General features: G+C 38.5%; 1 protein-coding gene across 4 annotated transcripts in view; it reads left to right on the top strand.

The window, feature by feature from the left end:
* Window positions 1-13154, top strand: part of LOC131070369 (probable E3 ubiquitin-protein ligase ARI8) — a 161743-nt gene that overhangs the window by 135693 nt on the left and 12896 nt on the right. The gene's annotated exons all lie outside the window — the stretch shown is intronic.

Here is a 13154-nt window from a genome sequence, read left to right on the forward strand (position 1 = left end):
CATTTGTGTTACAAATAGGAGAGAATGTCAACTTGGTTCAGATCATGGAAATATTTGCATCTATGATAATATTATCTTTGGTCGGAATAACACATATAGTCTTCAAATATAAATCCAGGTAGCTTGTATGGAATCAAATTTGTTTCATCCTTGAGAAACTCATTATTCGAGATTGAATTGGATGGCCAATATTTGGGATTAGGTATTGGGAATTGTTTCCTTTAATCCAGTTGTCATCAAGTATTTTTTAAATCATGCATTTTAATGTTAAATCATGCTTTTGAATTTTACAACTATTATGTAATTCTTCTCTGAGTTTGGGGGATGGCAATTTATTTTTTCGATTTTTGAGAGTTAGGGGGAGGACTTTGTTTTCTGTCAATAGAGTGAAGGTTCTATTTGGGGCCCTTACCCATAAATACAAAAACAAAATACATTTCAAGTACAAACAACATCGATAGCTGCACACTACAAATCCTTTTGGATTGATAAGTACAATCCAAGTTATAAGACTTGGACTTTGCTGTCTGATTTTTGACTCCGATCTGGACTTGGCACTCATACTCAGCCAAGATTTGGCAAATTGAAAAAACAATAATAAAGTTATCCTTTGATCACATAGACAAATATAAATCAATCAAATGAGTACAAAAGTGGATTTGAGACGAAATAAACAATATTTTCAAATATATACATATATAAATTAAAATCTGGTATGGGCACAGGCATGTAGGTATGGTACATTGGTATGGCAATTTTATAAGCTGATGGGGGGAAGCTGCTGGGTACATTTGTACAAAAAACATACAAATCATAAATATATAATGATTTGCCAATAAATAAATGTTCCAGAGCGATGTTTGGAAAAAGAGGAAGAAAGGAGAAGCAGGAATAGTTGTTAATTTTACTCCCATGTGCAGGAGCACATTCTTTCTTTTTGCTCCCTGGGGAGTCTGATGCAGGAGTATCGGGTTAATTTTTGGTTTTAGTGGCATGTTAGTTTTGTTGGTGGGTTTTAGTTTGGCAGGCATATGAAGTTTAACTATTTGGTTGCCTTCGGCAAGACGAGATGAACTATTAAGGTTTAATGCACAGTTTAAAGAAACAGTTATGAGCAGTTTGGAAACGGTCAAAACGTGAAATGGAGAGGTGGGCATAAGGACAAAATAGAAATAAGTGTGAGTTTGAATGGTCTTGGATGGGAAAGATTGCCCCGATTTGAACATAGAGAGAGCTTGATCAGTTTTGGGCAAATCCATTACAAAACGGTTGTAGCACAGATGGAAGGCCGACGAGAAAAGGCCATATGGGGTATGTGAAAGAGAAAATGATCAATGCAAGAGAAAATTGGCAGGAGGACGAAAGCAGGTGGACTGGTTGAAGAATCTGTGTAAAGTGAGATGGATAGAGCTTGAAGAATTAAATAGAGGATATGCTTAAGAGAGTGAAATGGCGATAGAAGAACGAGGATAGAAGAATAGTGTAATGTCCCCTTTTGGGAGGACACTAAATTTTGCCCGATATACTTGTAGAATTGTTGCAGGTTATGTATTTTCAGTCTGCTGTGATAATTTGGACATTCAATTCAATGTTGTTTCCCTGTTTAAATGCACAGGTCTATTGTTTATATCAGTCTGATCTGCTGCCTATATTCAGATATATGTAATTTGGACATTCAATTCAATGTTGTTTCCCTGTTAAATGCACAGGTCTATTGTTTATATCAGTCTGATCTGCTGCCTATATTCAGATCAGATCAGACTGATATAAACAATAGACCTGTGCATTTAAACAGGGAAACAACATTGAATTGAATGTCCAAATTACCAACAGCAGACTGAAAATACATAACCTGCAACAATTCTACAAGTATATTGGGCAAGATTTAGTGTCCTCCCAAAAGGGGACATTACACTATTCTTCTATCATCGTTCTTCTATCTCCATTTCACTCTCTTAAGCGTATCCTCTATTTAATGCTTCAAGCTCTATCCATCTCACTTTACACAGATTCTTCAACCAGTCCATCTGCTTTATTTGTCCTGCCGTGAATGATAATCCTTTCTATTCCATCAGGTCTGGTTCTCTGGTTATTGATTTAATGTTTCCTCTTCTTTTCCTTCGATGCCTGCTTTATTACTGTTTGCAGATTTGTATTTGTGTTTTGATCTTTTTAATAAATGTTCATATCATTCTTCTAGGTTTTCTTAAAATTCTGATTTAGATTTGCTCCTAAATCTGCTTTTAATGCTTCAGATATTTTTTCTATTCCATGGATCCTTCCTTCTCAAATGAAAACTTCTCCACTTTATATCCTCCAATGTGAGGGAGAGTCTCACCTCTTCTTAAAGGTCACAACTTTTCACAATTACCACCCTTTGAAAGGGTCACAACCTTTCATCAGTGCTGCCCCTTTGAAAGAGTCACTTCTTCATGTTCTTTCTTCCTTTTTTTCCCTTTTCCTCCCCAAATGAAGTTCTCTTCTCTCCCTTTTATATCTCATGTTTGAGGGAGTCACAACTTTTCATTTCACGCCTTCTGACCATTCATTAAATTTAACTAATTTTTTTATTTTTGTTGTTTTATATTTTAATTTATTATTATTATTTATTAATAAATCCTATTTCAACAAGAGGACATTACAAATAGAGAGTTGAATGATAGAAGGAAGGTTCGAGAAAGAATGAGAGATGGTATGGGCTTGAAGATAGGGATGGTGAGTAGACAGAACGAGGGAGATTGATGAATATTGATGGAAGTGTGACAGAAGTGACAGGAGTAGATTGGGCGAATAGGCTTAAGGCTGGCATTGTTGATTAAAGTAGTTTGCTATGAACTTGTAAACAACCTTGTGGAAGATTGGATAAATAAATAAATGTTTGTTGTTCATTGGTTGTCAATGTTATTCCCTGTTTATTGTTTGTTGTATTGATTCATTGTAGTTCTTGTTGCATATGTTGGTGTTGGAAATAAGCCACACCCGGACCGACGATGGACTGGTCCAAGAGGGGCTAGTAGCTCAGTGGTAGAGCACTCCAGCAGCGTATGGAAGGTCCTAGGTTTGAGTCCTAGCTGGTCCATGTCTCAACATGGTATCAGAGCCAGGTCCAGGCTAGGAGCCCCAAGCACATGAGAGGTGTGGCTTAAGGGGGGGTGTTGGTGTTGGAAATAAGCCACACCCGGACCGACGATGGACTGGTCCAAGAGGGGCCAGTAGCTCAGTGGTAGAGCACTCCAACAACGTATGGAAGGTCCTAGGTTTGAGTCCTAGCTGGTCCATGTCTCAACAACATACATCAGAATGTGTGTTAGTTATCTGAAAACTGTCATTTTGTTGGGCAAGTTCCTTTCTCTATTTTAGACAGTAAGCCTGTGTGGGAACGTTTGTATGTACAACGTGTTAGGTGGAAGTGTGTATGTGTTAGGATGTTGCCATCATTTGGTACTAGAGCGTAGATGTGTGGGGCTGTTGCCATCAATATTCAAATAATACTAATATGTAAATACATTAATAAATTATTATTAATTTATTTTATGAAATAGCATATACCGCTCGACATGCATAATTAATATAATTTAACAAAGGTATTATATTCATCTATACTCAAAACTAGAATACTGTAATATAAATAAATTACAAATATCTATAGATAAGTAGAACATGTATAATAATATATATCGTGCTAAAATCATGAATGCTATAAAGGCCATCATAACAATCAGATAATCATAAAACCAAGGTTACCAGGAGATGGGGGCACTTGGAGACTTTGGAGACAGGTATGTAATGTCCCCACTTTGATATAAAAATTGATGGCAAATAATAATAATAATAATAAAATTAAAATTAAAATTAAAATTAAAATTCAAAAGAGTAAAAATAAAATAAAAATATAAAAGAATATAATTAAATATAATTAAAATTTAATTAAGTTAATGAATGGTCAAAAGATATGGAATGAAAAGTTGTGTCTCCCTCAAACATGAGATATAAAAGGGAGAAGAGTACCTCATTTGAGAGGGGAGAATTTGGGGAATGAGAAGTGCAGATCTGATTTAAATAAGTGCAGATTTGATTGTGAAAGGTTGTTTCCCTTTCAAAGGGCAGAAATAATGAGGAGTTGCACTCTTTTAAAGGGTGCTAATGGTGAAAGGGTGTGTCTCTTGCCAAAGGGCATAAATGATGAAGAGGTGTGACCCATCCCTCGCATTGAAAGATATAGGAGAATCAAAAGCATCTAGGAAGATCACGATCGATCAGATCAGATCAGAACTGTTATTAAGTTACAGGCACAACCATTAATGATTGCTGTTGATAAGTGATAACGATAGAGGAAGCACAGCAACCTTTCAAATGGGTTGTTGCTACTAAAGGTTGTGATTGTTGTTTGCAGCCTTCCACCACGGGTGGAGGGGGATAAATAGCCGCTGAATTTGGAAGAGAAAATATGCTAGGAGGAAAATATTAGGAAACAACATAAAAGAGGCCCCTTTGGATTGGGCTCATACTCACGTATTAATACTCAGAAAAACATCATTCTGGTATGAGTTCTTGCACCATACTCTTACGACATGTATATATGTCTCTGGCTTAATTATTATCATAAATGGTAGAAGATGAATAATTGTGTAATATCCCTTGCCAAATCTGATATAAAATTTCTGATTTCTTTGGCCTAGATATTTTGTCAAACACTTGGCATATGACTGATTCAAGGTACTTCAGACTTGTCTTATCAACATAAACTTTTGTTTTAACAATAAGGGTGACTTGCAAACCATAGAATAATGATCTAGGATGATAATGCAACTATAACTTCTTAATATTTGATTCAATAGCATGGATTGGTATGCAGAAATATAAGATTACAGTAGACTGTAATTATGACAAATAGTTGGCTTGCAATCAGACATTTATGACCAAACTTATCACTCCTTTATGAAAAATAAATTGAATGAATGATTCAATAATCGGATGATTACATTGGGGGATATACACACGTATATAGAGAGGTTACAAGACGATAATTAGAACATAACGTTGAAGTAAAAGATTAAAGAGCTAAAAGCTAAATTAAGCTTAAAAGCTAATTAACTAAAAAGAAAAAGCTAAATGCTAAATAAAGCTTAAAAGCTAATTAACTAAAAAGCTAAATGACCATTAAACAAGGAACTAAATATAGGTGACTAAAATATAATTAAATATTCTGACACCCTCCCTTAATGGTCATTCTATCTACTAACTACCCTATGGAAGACACTGCAGGTCTTTTGATCACAAATGAAAAGAATACTCTGCTGCAATGGAGACCCTCCCTGGATCTAAAAAGTGTTAATGACTAAGAATACCAGAATCCATCCAATCTAACGTTGGGTAACCAAACTGAAAATTGAAACCATGATTTTGAGGAAAATCGGCAAACCCTTTTGCAGAAGAGTATCAACTCCAAAACTGACTGCAAGATATCACGGTTGCAGATGTTTGCCCTGGCAGGTGCGACCCAAACTAATTGCAACAAAGCACGATTTTGAGGAAAAAACCGTCAAACCCTGAAATAAGAACCCTCAAAAAAAGAATTTACGATTTTGAGGAGAAAATCGAAAAACCAAGAAATCTGAAGTTACAAATCATCGTTTTTGTGGAAAAAAACGGTAAAACCCAGATAACTAAAATCTTACGCGAATATCGCGGATTATAGATGAGATAATTTTTAAGGGAAAATTATAAACCCTGCAAACAATTTTTGAGGAAAAAATCGTGAAAACCCTCCCATGATTTTTTGTGGAAAAAATCAGAAAACCGATAGACAATTTTTCAGGAAAAAATCGTGAAAACCCCAGGACCTGTAAGATGAGGTCTGGCCTAAATCAATCTGATCAAGGCAACAATATTCAGATATCGTGAACATGCACTGTTTCCAGGTGTTGTGGCAGTTGTTGAACTTTTGACTGTGTTCCAACATGATGTTAGTCAAAGATGCCATCACAAAAATGGAGGTTGAACGAGGTCAACCTAGTGAAAGCATGAGACAAAAGAATTTGATTCAAAAATCAGAATAGAAGCAGCTGCACAAAAAATCTGAAACCCTGGAGGAGAATTCTGGCACGAATTGTAAGGTGCAAATTTCGAGGTCTGAAAGAAACCCAGAAAGTAAAATTTTCTGCAAACTTAAAACAGCATAAATGTTGCCCTAAAAAAATAGCAAAAATCCCAATGTCCACAGAAATAGTAGAAATTGTGAACTATTTTTAAATTCCAAGGCAAATTTGCTGGCACAAAATTCGAGGTGCGGAAAACAAGGCACCCAGAAAAATCTGAGACCAACCCAAAAAAGCTCTCGAAAAACCCACCAAGAATCTGAAAACAAAATGCAGATCTGACGGCTCAAAAATCGAGGCACAGAAAAAGATGCACCCAGAAAAATCTGATGACGAACCAGTTGAGGTCTCGAAAAACCCACCAAGAATCTGCAAGCAAAATAAAATATCGACTTGAAATGATGGGTCAAAACCCTAGTCGAATATTGCAAAAACCCTAAGAAAATTTTCAATATGCAAAAAAAAACTCCAGGTTGCAGGCCCGAAAATCTCCAGAACTCTAAAAAAAACAGGAACTGCTGCCCAACACATAAATTCACCCACTAACTAGAAACCCTCGAAACCCTCAAAAAGCCTTATAAAAAGCAAAATCGTTTTTTATAAAAAAACAATTAAAAAAAATCTGGAAAATATTCCAAAAAGAAGGCCATGAATTTTTATTAAAAAATTTGCCAAACTTTAAAGAATCCCATTGACCTGCTCTGATACCATGAAAAATAAATTGAATGAATGATTCAATAATCGGATGATTACATTGAAAGATATACACACGTATATAGAGAGGTTACAAGACGATGTTCTATAATTAGAACATAATGTTGAAGTAAAAGATTAAAGAGCTAAAAGCTAAATTAAGCTTAAAGGTAATTAACTAAAAAGAAAAAGCTAAATGCTAAATAAAGCTTAAAAGCTAATTAACTAAAAAGCTAAATGACCATTAAACAAGGAACTAAATATAGGTGACTAAAATATAATTAAATATTCTGACACTTTATTTGGGAATCATTTGCTTATTACATTAGCCGATTTGTACCAAAATACATTGACTAGCAGCAATGATCACTTTCAGATTATCTAAAGTCATATGACAGCCTTAGACTCAAACATATAAACTGAAATTACAATGCATCATTAATGCCAAATGAACCTGGAAGGTAGTGCCTAGGTTTGTAGATGAAGAAGCAAGCAATATCTCCCCTTGTTAAGTCTCCTCTTGGCCAAATTGAATTAATCTCCAAATCGCCCCTGTTGCAGATGTGATTGACAGTAATTAATTGCTCACAGCTCCTTGGTCTCCTTCTAAGCCACAAATATCATTGTTTGACTCCTCAAAGGTGGGCGCTCCAATTTGGGAAAGAACCGATGCCTCAAGAAAGAGATATGAGCAAAATCGTGGGGTTGGAGGTGTGGCATGATTTTTGTTTCAGACCTGATGTAGAACCTGCAAGCTCCTTATTTCCCTTTCAAAATGCTTTAGGATGAATTGCCTAGCCTCCTTAAATAGAATCGATGCAAAGAATGTCAAAATATGGATGAGCTGAATACACCCGATCCCGTCTACCATGAAGTTGCCATGAAAACTCAATAAGCACAACGATGAAGGACTGAATTATCCTTCTCTCTCAGCTGTAACCCTTCGGTGGATCTCTCACCACCTCAGTTATGCGGATCATAGGGAGGTATCGTTCCCAATGATCAAGTCTACGGACAACCCTTGGCTCCACAACCACAATACAAGAAGATAACAAACAACCGATGCCCCGAACATGAATTACCCTCTTCTATTTATTCTTTTCATAACCCATCATAAGGTTCCTTCTAGAAGATTTGGGTAGGTACACTTTATTATTATTTTATTACTCATGTTATTTTAATTGCACTTTTAAAAATAAATATTATTTCATTATTATTAAAGTGCACACATCTCATGATACGTGTTATCTCCTTATTTCACCATTAAACCAAATAGAAATAAAATGTGAAGCCACAAATTTCTGCCAAGTCGACCCCCTAATCAACTCCTTGGCCTACGAGGGTCAATTATAGGCAAACCTCGTGAATGTCCACGTGCTAAGGGGAAGGGGATATTACAGTCTGCCCTCCCTGAAATTGCTTGTCCTCAAGCAATCTTAATGATGGATGTTGTAGAATCTCTTCACTCTCCCAGGTAGCATCCTGAATCGGCAAATCCTTCCATTTGATCAAATATTCCTTGATAACTCTCCTCCTCAACTGCTTCTCCCTGACATCCAAGATAGCCTCAAGTACTAAAATCAACTTACCCTCATCATCCAAGGGTGGTAAAGTCGTGGAAGGAATCACATGATGTCCTAACGCCTTCTTGAGGCGTGAGACATGAAATCAGAGTTCCGTGACTTGCCATGACTCACCAAAACTCGGCGAGTCACAGGTTGAGTGACCCTCAGTGAGTACTAGGTGGCTCGGACTCGACAAGGCTGACCCGACTCGCTCTAGGCAAAAATCACTAGAAATTGGTTTTTTTGCCGAGTTCTGCCAAGTTCTGCCGAGTCCTTTCGATTTTTTGCCAAGTCCTGAGTTGGGTCAGCCTTGCTGAGTCCAAGTCTCGTTTCTATGCATGAAATACATTATGCACTCAGCTGTCCGCTGGTGACTCAAGCTCGTAAGCCACCTCTCCCACACGCCTGATAATCCTGTAGGGTCCATAATACCGTGGCTTAAGCTTCTCAACACCACTCTTCTTGAGAGTGTACTGTCTATACAACTGCAACATCAAATACACCATGTCGCCTACCTCAAATGTCCGCTCTACTCTCTTCTGATCTGCATACTGCTTTTGCTGCTTTTGTGCCTTCTGTAAATTCTCTCGAAGAGCCCTCATAATATCTTGATTCTCCTGTAGCATGTCTCCAACACTAGGCACTCTACTATCACTCAACAACAAATCAAGAAAGCTAGGCGCTTCATATCCATACAATGCCATGAATGGTGTCATCTGAATAGAAAGGTGGTAATTGGTATTATAGCAATACTCACAAAGATAAATCCACTTGACCCAACCCTTTTTCTGCCCTGCAATGTAATTTTTGACATATCCTTCCACCCATTTGTTCACTATTTTCATCTATCCATCCGTTTGCGGGTGGTAGCTGGTGCTCGGAGTGAGTTCGGTCCCACAAAGTCTGAAGAGCTCCTACCAAAGATGGCTCATAAACCTGCTATCTCTATCACTCTCTATACTCCGAGGTAAACCATGCAATCTGAATATCTCCTGAAAGAAGAGCTCTGCTGCCTGTGTAGTTGAATATGTAGTGGTGATCGGAAAGAAATGAGCATACTTAGTTAAACGGTCAACCACCACATAAATACAGTTCTTACCCTGTACCTTAGGCAAACTTGTGATGAAGTCCATGGAAATGCATTCCCACTTCCTATCAGGAATCGGAAGTGGCTGAAGCAAGCTTGCAGCGTAGGTGTGGTCCTATTTATTCTGCTGGCAAACATGACACTCTCTGACATATTGAAGAACATCTGATTTCAAACCCTTCCAAGTGAATCTCTCCCGTATCTGTTTGTATTTCTTGTAGTAGCCGAGATGACCTGCCATAGGTGTATCATGAAAGGTTCTCATCACCATGTTCTTCACATCCGATATTGGGGCCAAAAATATCCTCCCCTTGTAAATGATTAGATCATTCACAATGGAGTACTTATCATCATGGATCAACCCCTCAATTAAACCTGAAGCCCAAGAGTCCTTGGCATATTCTGCCACAATCAAATGCCTCCAATCCTCTGAAATCTGTGCCATGGAGCTCAAATGTGGACGGCGAGACAGTGCATCAACAACTACATTCTACGTACCTTTGACAAAGGAAATGTCAAAGTCATATGATTGCAGCTTGCTCACCCATTTCTGCTGCCTATCATTAAGATCCCGCTGCCCAAGGAAATGTCTCAAGTTGTTATGGTCTATTTCTACAATGAATTTGCTGCCTACCAAATACTGCTTGAATTTGGCCAAAGTGTGCATGATGGCCAACATTTCCTTATCATATATGCTGTAGCTCCTCTCAGGGCCTCTCAGGATCTCTCAGCTTCCTGCTCTCAATAGCAATCGGATGTTTGTCTTGCATAAGGACAACCCCAATCCCCTCACCTGAAGCATCACACTGCAACTCAAAGGGTTTGCTGAAATCTGGCAAAGCAAGTACTGGACAGGTGGTCATAATTCATTTGAACATCTCAAAGCATTCCTGTGCTTCGGGAGTGCAAACAAAAGCTCCCTTCTTGGTCAAATCAGTAAGTGGAGCTGCATGTCGTGAGTATCCATTAACAAACTTGCGATAGAAACCACTTAAGCCCAAAAACCCTCTAAGTTGTGTAAGACTCACAAGCATAGGCCATTCTACAATTGCCTTGACCTTGTCGGGGTCCATACGTACTCCTTCTGTACTGATGATGTGACCTAAATAAAGTAACTTTGTCATACCCAAGTCACACTTGGATTCTTTGGAATATAAAGACTCCTTGCCAAGAATACCTAAAACTGTATCAAGATATGCAATGTGTTCCTCCCATGTCCTGCTGTACACCAAAATATCATCAAAGAAGACTAGCACAAATTTCTGCAACTGTGAATGAAATACCCTATTCATCGTGGACTGGAAATTAGTAGGTGCGTTGGTTAGCCCAAATGGCATAACCATGAACTCAAAATGTCCACAATGACAACACAATGATGTCTTTTCAATGTCCTGCTCTTTAACTCGAATTTGGTGATATCCTGACCTTAAGTCAATTTTAGAAAAATATTGTGCATCATGTATCTCATCAATCAACTCATCAATTCTAGGGACTGGATACCTGTTCTTGATAGTCTTTTTGTTCAACAACCTGTAGTCAATGCACATCCACAACGTGCCATCCTTCATCTTGACCAAAACTACGGATGAAGCGAAAGGTGACTTACTAGGTCGGAAATGTCCCATAGCTAGCAGCTCCTTAATGGTTTTTTCTATCTCATCCTTGAGCCGCTTAGGATGCTTGTAGGGAGTGACTATCACAGGTTTATCACCCTCGTCCAATTCAATAATGCGTTCTATCCACCTATCTGGAGGTCTACCAGGCGGAATCTCGCTGAAGACCTTATCATGCTTGATCCTCAACTCCTGGATGTCAGGTGGATAGATAGGTTTCTGCTGCTCCTCTTGTGTTGGCTTCAAAACACATCCTGCTGCCCACTCTACCATGTCATGACGCAGGAGACGCTCCATCCTTCCAGAATGAAATAATCTTGCAGCTAGTGTCCCTGAGGGCCTTAAACACATGTGTCTTTCCATCCCTTTCAAATCTCATTTCCATCTCACGGAGGTTGAGGGTGATATCTATGTCATGGAGCATGAAAATCAACACTCTACTTGACTACCATGTTCAACACAAAATTTCTACTTGATTCAATATTCAAGGCTTTGTGGAAGAGACGTGGCATATTGCACCTGAGGATTTTGAGGGAATACGAGTGAAGGTTGCTGCAACCTTCACTCGTATTCCCTCAAAATCCTCGGTGCATATGCCACGTCTTTCCACAAGCCTTGCATCAATAAAACTGTGTGTTGCACCTGTGTCAAGTAGAGTGATGATTTTCTGTCCAGCAAGTACCCCTCTCATCTTGAAAGAACCCTCATGTTGGATGCTAGTGAGGCGAGCCTCCTTAAGTTTCACTTTAGGCTCAACTTCCCCTTCATAATCTGATTGTTGGTTAGTATCTGATCCTTCATAGAGAGCCCACATAGCCCTATTTGCCTTCCCTTTTGGCCTTAAAGGACAATCATGGCATCATAAGGCCCCTTACAATAGAAACACAATTTCTTCTTTCTCAAGTCATTGAGTGTCTCACGATCAAGTGGGAAAGTGGACTTACCCTTTGCCTTATCATCCTTCTTTTGAAACTTCTTGTTATCACAGTAGGAAGACGATCCCTTTGATGTAAACTTGCTGGTTGGTGCTGCAAATTCCATCCCATGTGCCTTCTTCATAGCTTCTTGTAAAGAGGGAGGATCAAAGGCCTTCAACCAGCCCTTTAGTGGTTCCATTAGCCCTTCAATAAATAAGACTACCAACCTCCTTTCGTTGATATTAGGAACCGTGATTGATAATTGTTGGAAATCAGCAACATATGCTTCAAGGGAGCCATGTTGCTTAAGTTGTGCTAGCTCACGAAAGCTTACCTCCGGTCTTTCACCTCAAATCTTTCAATCAGCTTCTCAGTGAACTCATCATAAGTGATAATTAGGTTGTGACCAAGAGTGATCAACCCGTGGTACCACCACTCATGAGCAACTCCTTCCAAATGTAAGGTGGCAAATCTTATTGCGTCTTCTTCAGGTATAGGTCTTAATGATAGATAATTATCAAGTTTTTCTACCCAAGACCTAGCTGTACATTTGCTGCTTCCATCAAAATAAGGCATAGTGATCTTACCAAGTGTCTGCTGATAATCATTTCTTGGTGGAGTATAATGTTCATTTCTTCCTCCTCTCCTATTCCTTTGATTCATGAATTGATCAAATGTCCATTGATCCTTCAAATCAACAGGTAATGCATTGTACTCTTGGTAAGCTTGCCTTGCTTCATCACCAAAAGTAGTGGTTGCAACAATAGGTGGTTGTTCGTCCCTCGTTGTGAAAGTAGGGAAAAGTGGTCTAGAAACTCATCCTCTAGTAGTAGTTCTATGGACAGCCGTCTCCTTCGTATTCTTGATATTTTCATTGTTCCTGCTATGTTCAGCTTCATGTCGTTGATGGAAGTTATTGTTGTTGGACTGCTGTTCCATTTTCCCCAACAATCGAGACATCATGTCCAACATGGTGTCAAATTTCCTCTCAATTCGTGCATCTTTATCTTCTTCTGCCATGTTCTGAATTGTTTCACCAGCGTCTTTTTCCCTTAATGCTGCTGATAATGTATCCACTTCAGGCACTTGTGGATTTTTGGTACTGCTGTCTCCGCTGTTCCCTGTTATAGTACCTGATTTCTCTTGCACTCATTCAACAAAATCTGATCACAGGATGGCAG

The sequence above is a fragment of the Cryptomeria japonica genome, chromosome 3 (assembly GCF_030272615.1).
Source record: "Cryptomeria japonica chromosome 3, Sugi_1.0, whole genome shotgun sequence".
Classification (NCBI taxonomy): domain Eukaryota; kingdom Viridiplantae; phylum Streptophyta; class Pinopsida; order Cupressales; family Cupressaceae; genus Cryptomeria; species Cryptomeria japonica.